Raw genomic sequence first — 11,439 nt, 5'->3', positions numbered from 1 at the left:
GAACTTTACTTAAGTATACTTACTAAAATAAACTTGAAGTATACTACATTTTGGTAAGGGGCGGGATGGATGGAAGAAGGAAACTATGAATGATCTATTGCTTCTGATATTGCCAGGTCTGAAAACCAACTGATGTGATGTAATTCAGTAAATGCAGAGTTAGAAAATCAACAGAGCAGCACTTAACCGGTTATAGCTCCACAAAATGTTTTTACCTGCATTTACCTGTCAGTGGCTGTGGGGTGAGTTTTATGTATTCAGAAATAGACAGAAATAGGACATTCTACACCTTTTATACTAAAAATAATACAATTATTACAATGGCATTCAAAATGTTGAGATTTTTTTTCCAAATGTTTTTGAAAGGCTCCCCTGATTATTTAGGCTCCATTTATTTGTTTAAAAAATACAATAAAAACAGTAATATTGTGAAACATTACTTCAATTTAATTTATATTTTAATGTATTTTTAAATGCAATTTATTCCTGTGATGGTAAATCCTGAATGTTCAGCAGCCATTACTCCAGTCTTCAGTGTCACATGGACCTTCAGAAATCATTCTAATTTGCTGAGAAATGTTGAAAACAGTTGTTCTGCTTTTTTCAGGATTCTTTGATTAATGGAAAGTTCAAAAGAACAGCAAGATTCAGCAAGTAACTATTAAAATGTTACCATTTTCTGCTTCAGAAGACTTTGTATAGAGCATATGAGTTGTATGGACTACATTTATGGTACTTTTTTGTTGCTTATTATTGTCAGTTTTGGAGCTAAACAGCCAACAGCCATAAAAGCCCCCCCATGGAACAATCCCACCCCTTAAACCCACACATATAGTGGTTGTAATAACTGTAAAATTGAGTAAATGGTGACAGAGTTTTCATTTTTGATTATGCCTTTAACTGATTTTAAAATGTGTTTCATAAATTACTCATATGCCAGTGTAAATGCCCAGTATTATGCCTTAGATTTGCTTTGCCACACCTGTGTCTTGCTTTTTTAGTGTAAACGTTCCCACACTTAAGTGATGTGGCTGTAAACCATCTGAGTCTGGCTGATCTGTTTCTCCCACTGTGATGAGCCCACTGTACATGCAAAACTCATTCATATGATCCAGACTTTTTGAGGACTTTGTAACACCAGGATGGAATATTCTGTGTGTACATGTGATTTTGCACTGTGGCAACTGATCCCTGAGGATATACTGTATAACTTAAACAGAAAAAAACATCTCCTCTACTCCAAAAATCACATGGAATTATTTCTCCTCCATGCTTGATCATTTGTCTGCGCGCAACTCGGCCAGAAACAATAGACCGATTGAAAACAAAAAACCCAAGTGACAGTGAGAGTGAATGTAAATGGAACAGCTCTATATGGTTTGCCCTTCAAACAGCCCCACGTTCAATTGAGTCCTGAACAAAGCGAGAGGGACACTGGATAGAAATTCCTCCGGTCTGCTGTTCTGCCCAACTGTGGTAAATGTGATTACTTTTGTCCTAAAATCCCACAGCATACATTATCGTCCCTTTGTATAATGGCTAAGCCTCTGCATATATCACGTTTCCATTTCGTCCTATTTATTTTTTTGCTTTGAGGGAGAATGAAGAAAGAATCATGTTACAAAGATTCTTTATGATATTATATATTAAACAAAGAAGTGGTAGAGCTGCATTCTTTGTTCTCGGAATGACAACAGTTAAGAAGGCCATAGTTTGAAACTGTATTAATGATCAAGAGAAACCAAGAGGAAAATGGTTATTTTTACATAAAGTAAAATGTTGTGTATTTTTTAGGCTAGAGTCTGATGGCAATGCACGGAATTGTTTATTTATGGTTTCTCCATAGTTTTGGAGCCTAATCATCATTTCAACCCATAAAAATTGAGAAATTGTGAAATACCAGAACTTCTATTTTGCATTATTGTTGTGCATTACTTATTGTATAAAAAACAGCCCTGATGACTGTAATCTACCTAGTAGTAGTATTATTTCAGAGAGTTTTATGATTTGAGATAGGGTTAGTCTGTAAATGTAATAATTATACTTAGCTTTATACAAAACAATAGACCAGGTAAATGTTTGTGTCTGTAAAAAAGAGGGTATAAAATATTATATTTTGAAGCCCCTTAGACTGGTATACTGGCCAATTTGAACATTAATCATAAAATCCATTTCAAAACACCTTCAGTGTTCACCTAAACTGTTCCTGAAAATAATACTCCTACATTCTGCGTTTGATCATTATGTATCTATTAGCCTGGTTCTGCTGCTTTGATTTCCATTGCTGCAGGGCAAATCCTATTTGTTTGATGACTGGAGTCCAATTGTTTCTCATGAGTGGTAGAACATAGTTATTCAAGATAAATTATACCCATTTCTCACCTGTAATATCTTAGATTTAGGTCTCTGTGCACAAGTTTTAACAAGTTTAGATGGAAGCTTAGCTTCCTTTTAATGAGTTTTAGTGCATTTGATTCTCAATTCCATATATTTCAGCCTGTACATTTCTTCTCCAGTTAGACATGTAACATTTTGCCCCTTATTTCTCCTTTCTCCTTACTTTTCCTGTAAATAGATGCCCACATCCGCAGGTCACCTGCTGCCTGCTTACTCTATATAACGATTCATTGTATGAAGAGCGAGTGGCCCTGCTGCCTCTTTTAGTCGCGTAGTGTGGGAATGTCTTTGGTGTCAGAGCTCAGTAGTTATTGAAATCCCTGTAGGCTTGTCTTAAAGATTAATTGATGGTTGGATCGATCCTGATCACTGTGTCTTTGAGAGAACAAAATCCCCCCTCAGCAGGACCGCCAGTCTTGTTAATGTTTTATCAGGGGTAGTTTTGCCCATTCACCACGTGTCTTTTTGTTCATGCATCCAGCCAGGGTGAGTAATGGGAATCTATTCTGGGCATGGCGGGAGTTGAGGTATTTCAAAAGACGAGCAAGCGCTTCACTAAAACGACCTGCCCCTTTTTATCAGCGAGTGTTTATGCTAATGCCCTAGTGATTTTTCTTACATCTTGAGTCAGAATTGTTTCACCTGAAGCCTCGACGGAGGCAGCTCACTCTCCTGAAATGACATTACGGAGCCGGAGACTGAATCAGAGGTCTTATTAGATCGGCTGTGGAGTCCGGCCTTAGGGGCGCCCATCAGTTCTTGTCAGTAAGGTCGGCCTATTAGTCACCAGGCCCATGACAAGACTCCTTGTAAAGGATAGCTGACCCCCTGCAGTGGGCCAAGTGTCTCCCCCAATAGAGGCATGACCTCCAGCGCCGAGAGGGCAGAAAGGCCAGCGCTTTGTGGAGGGATGGCAGCGCAGAAGTGGCTTTGGGTGTAGGGGGTGGACTGAAGGGGTTCTCCTGCCCCTAGAAGATCATCATGGGGGTTTCAACAGGCTGACCTACCCCTGACCTGCTGTGTTAAGAAGTTAGCCCACCAATGACTCCCTCTACAAGGTTGACAAAATGGCAGGATCCCAGAAAAAGAGAAGGAGAGAGTGAGTGAGAGAGGAAAAATGCACAGGGGCCCCTCCAAATGAAAATCAGATAGCCAACGATGCCACCGATTCAAAATCTGTTTAATAGGCAGGAGTTTGAGGGGACAGAGAGACAGACAAGGATGAAAAGAATCATTGGCAGCTTTTTTGAAGTCTTTTGCCTTTTGAATTTCAGCTGTGTGCTGTTATGTAAAAGACATCCACTGTCCATAAGTGCAGGTATGTGTCGACACCAGGAAGGCTGACGGATGAGCTCTCTTTGAAGTCGTGGCTCTTCCTCTCCCTCTGGAGCCAAAGAGAGTCATACTATACCAGACTTCTTTTAAAAATAATAAATAAAAAACTCTTTGACTATCTTATGTGTTATGAGTGCAAAGACAATGTTAACTCATCACATGAATTTGGCTGCATGCACTGAAACGTTTTTTTTTTGTTAAACAATTTGATCGCTATTAGTGTTATGAGGTCTGTTAAACATTTTTGATATCAATTTTTATTTTGTAGTCTAAATATTTAGTGTTTTAAATTATTTGTTTTGCCATCTACCAAATGGTTTATGTTTTGATGACGATTCACATTTTCCTGTCTGTCAAACATTTCATGTTTTTGCAGGCAGTTTTTGTTTTGCTGTTTTTAAAACATTTTGTGTTTTATGTCTACAAAGCGAGTTGTTTTTGCTTGTGATTTGTGTTTTGTCTGGGATTTATGTTTTTCGTATCAGTCAATTTCAACCTCTAAACGCTTCGTGTTTTTGCTGGCTATTTGTTTTGTCTGCCATCTGTTTTCCTATCTGTCAAAAATGTAATGTTTTTTGCAAACAGTTTGTGTTTTAATGTTTTTAAAACATTTTGTGTTTTTGCAGGGGTTTTCTTTTTGCAGTTTTTAAAACATTTTAGGATTTAGACATCTGCTGTCTGTTAAATATTTTGTGGTTTTATCAGCGGTTTTCATTTTGACATTTTGTGAACATTTTATTATGCATCTACCAAACTGTTTGTTTGTCGTCTTCTGATCTAAAATCTTTTCTTTTCTTTTTTTTTTGCAGGCAGTTTGTGTTTTTCTATTTTTAAAGTATATTTATTTTTGCAGTTTGCTGTCTGTTAAATATTTAGTGTTTTTGTCGGTGATTTTCATTTCACCATCTGTTAAACATTTTGTTAGCACATTTTTTGTTTGCCATTTTTAAAACATTTAATGTTTTGCATCTATCAAACATTTTGTGTTTTTCCTGGCAGGTTTGTTTCTGCTGTTTTATTTTTAACATTTTTGTGTATTTTGTATCTTGTGTTTTGCCATCTGTTAAACACTTCATTTAACATTGTTTTTTTGTTCTAATCCAAAGAAAGTAGTGATATGGAGTAGATTTCCTGGAGGAATGTGTTTGTATTTATATTCATACGTTTCAGCATCCTCAAATCTTGTGAAGGCGGTTGGAGCTCAGGGAGATGCTAATGTTGAGCAGATGCAGTGCTCTGCAGTGGCAGGTGGAGCGGCTGTGTCACTCTTATCCATCCCACTCATCACTCTTCACCATCTAACCATCAGAGATACACTCTCGTAATACACAGTCAACTGCATCTGTTGACATGGGGTCCACAGATTGGCACTGCTCATTGAGACAACACCCCTGTCGACAAACAAATTACACACACATGGGAAGTAAACACACAATGTTAAAGGGATAGTTTACCCAAAACCTGTATGACTTTTCATTCTGTGGAACAACATATTAGAAGATATTTTGAAGAATGTCTCGTTTTTTTCGCTATTGTTTTGTTTGGACCCCATTGACTTTCATTGCATAGACAAAAACAGTTTTTAAAAGTGATAAAGAATGACAATTTTCATTTTGCAGTGAACTATTCTTTGCCACGGCTCCTCATTGCTCAACTGTGGTCATCTTTTTGGCAGCTCGATGAACAGCCAAACTGGCTTGTGATCGGTGCGAGGGGAACTCTAAATCGCCTTAGCGTTTTCACTCTTCCTTTTGTGTTTGCTGGCAAGCCAGAGCCGAATCACATTAACACAACAGAGGGAATCAGTCATATTAAGCCATCTCGCTGTCACTTGCTTTAGAAGCTCAGCTCCTCTCTGCTAAGCAAGCATGTCGAGACATAAGATCCATGTTAAATATGATTTGAATGAGGAGCTTTATTTTGTCTTTTTCCCCTGCTTGTCATTTATTTTTCTGTGGGCTTGATTATCTTACTCTTTTTCTGGGTCGTGGTCCCATCGGGCTCAGGCTGAGATATTAAATCATATTTTCAGGTGCCACCAACAGTTATGTTTTGATTTAAAGTCTGTTTGTGTGACGTAATGACCACAGGCACCTCCGAATGCAGTTTTGGGTGAGAGAAACGCCGGGTGCCGAAAGGGAAATGATGAATCAGGCGAGTTTTTCCCAAACAGTGGGAAAAAACATGACATCAGTGTTTTAGTTTGAGCAAACACAAGGTGAGAGAGACAACTTCACAGGCAATGCTGAATGTCACCTGATTGAATTCTCAGATGGGATGACAGTGTAACTGCTGCCAAGACCTTAAATATGCAGATTTTCAGCTATTCGGCTGGCTTTATTTGCTTCAGGATCCAAACCCACTGAGTAGAAGCTAAAAAGCATCTGTCAGAGAATGTCTTGAGGGAGAATATTTATGTAGTACAATTTATCATATGTTTAAACTGGCAGCCGCAGTATATGAGCTCAGATGGGCATATTTTAGGTGATATGCTTCTCTCATTACAGATGGAGACATTTCAGTATCAGAAAGCATCACAGATTTATGCAATAACTATTTATTCCTTTTGGCGATTTACTATTTGCTATCCATTGGCTTTATTCTCCACCGAGATGTTGAAATTACCTCAGAAAACCCTTTCCGGCTGCATGAATTCTTAAATGGCCCAAATGAGATCAAGAATATCTGGGGGAAAAACACATATGCTCTTAAACCGAGAGGTTGACAGCTGGGTTTTCTGAGGAGCTGTGCTCAAGTTCATGGCAGGACTGGGAAGTGATTGACAGCCCCTCTTTTCTTTCATCTCAGATTTCACAGATGCATTTGGGCGTTTCAATGACAACACATCTTTATTCCGAGCCTCTCAGGCACCCCCATCTAAATATGCTCCTCAAGCTGCAAATTGGCATTCTGGGACAGTTATTTCACTCAGCAAAGAGTCATCTGTGCATAGAAAGCCTTTGAAAAATTTTCCCTCTGCCATTGTAAAGAAAGACATGTTCGTTTCAGAAGAAACGTGCGCTTTCGGGCCAATGCCTTATGGAGTTGCTGTGTAATGTCACCCATTTTGATATGTCCAACAGAAGTCTTTAGAGATGTTCTTTGATAATATTACAAAGGAGGTTTTGTGACATTGTTAACTGCGATTATGATTCAATCACAACTTACATTTGTTTTGAAATTTTGTGCAATCATAGTATAAATATAAATCAATATAGCAGTATAGCCTACTGTTTCCAAACAGGCATCGTGAACACCCTCGTCTACCATTAGTTGAACAGGTAGTTCCGCCCAAAACTTACAAAACTTATTGATTCATCCCAATGACTCTTTTGATTCTGTTCATGAAAAAGATTTGTTTAGATTTTTTCATTAATTTTCTCTTTCTCTAGGTTACATCATTACACCAGTTGGTGGCAACAGTGAGTGTCATTTTGAATGAATCATTTATTCAACTATTTTATTCCAAAACACTGATTCGTTAATGAATGAAACACCACAGTAGTTACACTTTATAGGAAAATCAATCTATGAATAACTATTCTTTGCTCTTTAAACTGGGATAGGAGAACATATGAAACACCATTCGCAACCGTACTTCTGTCAGGACCACTATCATCAAAGATGATTGAGAATTAGCATACAGTTTGGATTGGCGGTATGGTTCTGTTCTGGGCAAGAACTCCCTGCGCCTCCATGCAGCCTAGCATGGATGAGAGCAGAGAGAGCTGCAATAACCCCCCAGGGTAAACCTTAATGGAGGCTCGAACCCGAGGCTCAGCTTGAGCGCAGAGTTCAACCCCCCATTGCGGTACTACCTAGAGGGACAAAAACAGAAATAGAGGAGGAGATGGGGAGGTGGAGGCATGCCGGAAGAATTGACGCTGGGGCGGCGCAATGAGAGCTGCTTATATAGGTTCGTAATGATGATTGACAGAACTGAATGTTACCACGTCTCTTTAATAAAGCTTGCAGATGGATCCACACGTCTCACGTCTCGTCAGCCCCGTTACAGATGAAGCTCCTCCTGAACCTACGTTTGGAACTTCATTTTGTCTGTTTTTCACAAACAAATCCATTTTTGGTCAATAAAATCAAGTTTCACCCTACAAATTATCTTTTTTCACTATGAAATATGATTTTGTAACATATTATAGATAAAATATGTTACAAAAAGCAATTGGCTTTAAAGAATAACATGCATGATGCTGACGTTTCGTGTCCATGTAGGTGATGAAGGGGTGTGTAAGTTCACATTCTTAAAGAATTATGTCATTTGTGGTATTTAGGAAACAGAATACGGGAAATTATCAGGAGGCCTGCTGCTCTTGGATCTGAAAGTTTTTTTGCTATGGAAAGAACCGATGGGAGGGGTTCAAGAAAACTTCTGTTCTTTTTTCCTCACTCTTCTACTGTCTTTCCAGCCCTCCCCTTTCATTTGAGTTCTTCTGCAGGGTGTTTTTCAAGGGGCGGATAGGGCATTGGCTTGCTGATGGAGAGGAAAAGGGTTAATGATGTTTGCAACAGTTCAGGCTTCCCCTTGAAGTAGGAGACAGTGGAAGGAAGTGTCCAGATTTATGGTTGCAAGATTTGGCCATGGCAGCTGCTTTCACTGTGGCAGTTGACCAGAAGTAGATAAAGAGAGCGAGAGAGACTCAGGCTGTGAAGAGTTATAAATCACAATAGGAAAGTGGCTTGAGACGTACAGACATATACACACACAAATTACAACTGTTTTAGAGCTCAGACTGGTTGAAGTATACACATTTGCTCACTATTAGTTCATGATGTTAGGATTCATCTGGAATTGGGCACTGACATGTACTTAGATGAACAGATTTGTTTTAATTATTCTGAGGTAATAATAAGTCCTTTGGCTAGAGTTGCTTAATACCGCAAGTGGACTGTGATAGTCTGGTCTTACATGAGAGAATAATTATGTCTGCTTAATAACATGAGTGTATTTTTATGTACATCAAATGTTTATTTATTTATTTTTTCATGTGATTAGTAGCATCACATTTCCAAAATGGATTTTCTAATAAAGTGCAAAGTATCTCAAACTTGGACTTTTTAGCATTGTAATGACAATGACAATTTTTTATTAGCATTCGGTCATTCAAATAAGCATCTGGGGTAAACAAATCAAGGACCAAGATTATTTGTAATGAAGCACTTCTTGAGAATTCAGAGGGTTTGTTCAGAATCCTTTAATTACATCATCACTCTCCGGATCTGTCGCCCAGGGAAGCCCATTAGCAGCGAGCCCCATAGTGATTCAATGATGTGACTGTTGTGTACTCAAGAGCGCCTCTCTCTGTGGTTTGTGTTTTTCCAGCTGAAGTCCAGCAGAGCTCAGCTCTCCCCCAGCAGAGATGAAAATAAATCATTCAGGGAAAACGTATGTGTTGCCTGCATCCCCTCTAAAGGGTATTATAGAGCCCCAAAGTATATTTATGCACAGTTCTATGATATTTTGTTGTCTGTTCATACACAAAATGCAGTGAAATGTGTGCTATACCAAATGACACAGTTGTAAAAGTTTGTAAAGTTTGAGAATCTTTGTACTTAATAGCCATAACTTTCCCTTTTGGGGGGGATTATTAGGCTGTGATACTAGCATAACAAAAACTAAAATGGAGGACATCACATGGAGACTAGCTGTTCTGTCTTCTGTGGAGAAGACGGAACTATATAAATGTGAGTTGAATGCTCTACCATCACCCTACATTGTGTTTGAATATTTATTTACTGTATATTAGTATATATAGTGTGTAAAAAGCCAATTTGGAGCACTTATGTTGACTTAGACTAAGGTTAGCTAACATGCTAATGCTAGTAGTGCCACCAAATTAGAGCATTTTAAACATTACTCCTCAATGGAAAAATGTTACTGTTGCTAGCCTTTGAAAATTCATACACCTATAGTACTGACTACTAAATGCAACCAAGAAAAGCAGAATTTTGTCTTAAACTGGAGCATTCCCAGCTAACAGGAAATGTTATCAGAACTTTGGCTAATATTCTGGTAAGGTTCTCTCAAAGGTTTTCCAATAACATTAATAGAACATTCGTTCTCAAAACGTACACAAAAACATTATTTATACATCATTCATGGAACCTTTTTTTCTTTCTTTTTTTAATGAAATGTTTTAGTTGGATTTTCTTTTAACCTTTTTTAAATATCAGTGCTACAGAATGTTTAGAGAAAATTAAAAAGTAACATTACCATATTGTTTGCAAAATGATCAAATTGAATGTTCCCTTAATGTTTGCATAACCAGGAAAAACTGGTTTGAATGTTTTAATAAGAACTTTACCAAAACATTCTTAGAACATATTTTTGTTTGTTGGATTCATTTGATTTATTCTTTATCATGGCCACCTTATATTTCACATTTCTAAACACACTCTTGGCTACATTGCTACATTTCAGGCACCTATTCTCGTTTCTTGCCTTCCAGTGACAGTTTCCTTCTTTCTGGGTGAAAACAGCATCTATTCAGGTTGGAGAGCATCGGACTCTGAGGAGAAAATGATTCCCATTTCTTTGCCTTGGCAATAAAACAAGATGTCAGATATTTATCACGTTGCCAATTTGAATGTAGCCAATATCTGTGTAATAGGATTTAAAGCTTGATGTATGCCAGCGTTGTGGTGGATCCCTGCAGTGGAGTCCTCACTTGCTCCAGCAGAGCGATTGTGATGTAATGCCTCAATATTGATAACTGCCCTCAGAGCAGTGGACTTTAATTGCCTATGAAAATATTGAGATGTAGGGCCGTCATTTCATCTCTTCTCCTCTCAGTTCAGCTGCACTCCATCGTCTTGTCATCTCCGCTGCATGATCACGAGATAAATCCACCGTTTCAAATGGATTCCAGTTTGAATGAAAGCCCCCATCGCGGTGAAGCTGTCTAAATGGTGTCTTCGCATTCAGTGGTATTAGAGCAATCTGGGTATTTTTCCGCATGCAAAATCTTCTCATCTGCTTATTGATTCTCTGCCCACACATTGGAAGCTGCATGTGGTTGTCAGTCATTCTCATGTACTTTACTGGGTGATTTAATATGAAAAGCCTCTGCATTTGAAATGTGAGATTATACTCCAGTTTTAAATCTACTACAGTTTACGTCAGACTTCTGTTGCCTCACATTTTTGTTTACTTCATCAGTAACTCTGTATAGAAATACATCTTTGTGCTGTACATGTGTACACTGGCCACAACAAGATTTGTATATTTCATACTATATATTTCATATTTAAAAATTTATGAATTTCATTGTATCAGATCAAAAATGTTGAGTCAAAGTGCCATCTGCAAACAAATCTAGGGCTAATTTTATATATTTATATATGATCATGCTAGGGCTAAATATTGAATAGTATATTTATTTTATGATTTAAAACATGGAAAAAAGAAATAAATAAACAAATAAAAAATATATATATATATATAATTTTATATTATATATAATAAATCCCACTTTTTTTATATTTTATACTTGTAATCAGAAAGCGACAAATAAATAAATAGTGACAATAAAGATGTTTATAATGTTACAAAAAATTATCTTTTGAACTTTCTATTCATCAACGAATCTTGAAAAAAATGCATCACCTTTCGAGCAGCATGTCAGCATATTAGAATGATTTCTGAGAAATCATGTGACACTGAAGACTGGAGTAATGATGATGAAAATTCAG

The sequence above is a fragment of the Sinocyclocheilus anshuiensis genome, unplaced genomic scaffold, assembly GCF_001515605.1.
Source record: "Sinocyclocheilus anshuiensis isolate Anshui unplaced genomic scaffold, SAMN03320099.WGS_v1.1 scaffold1339, whole genome shotgun sequence".
Lineage (NCBI taxonomy): Eukaryota > Metazoa > Chordata > Actinopteri > Cypriniformes > Cyprinidae > Sinocyclocheilus > Sinocyclocheilus anshuiensis.
The sequence above is the reverse complement of the archived record's forward strand: the minus strand, read 5'-3'. Positions refer to the sequence as shown.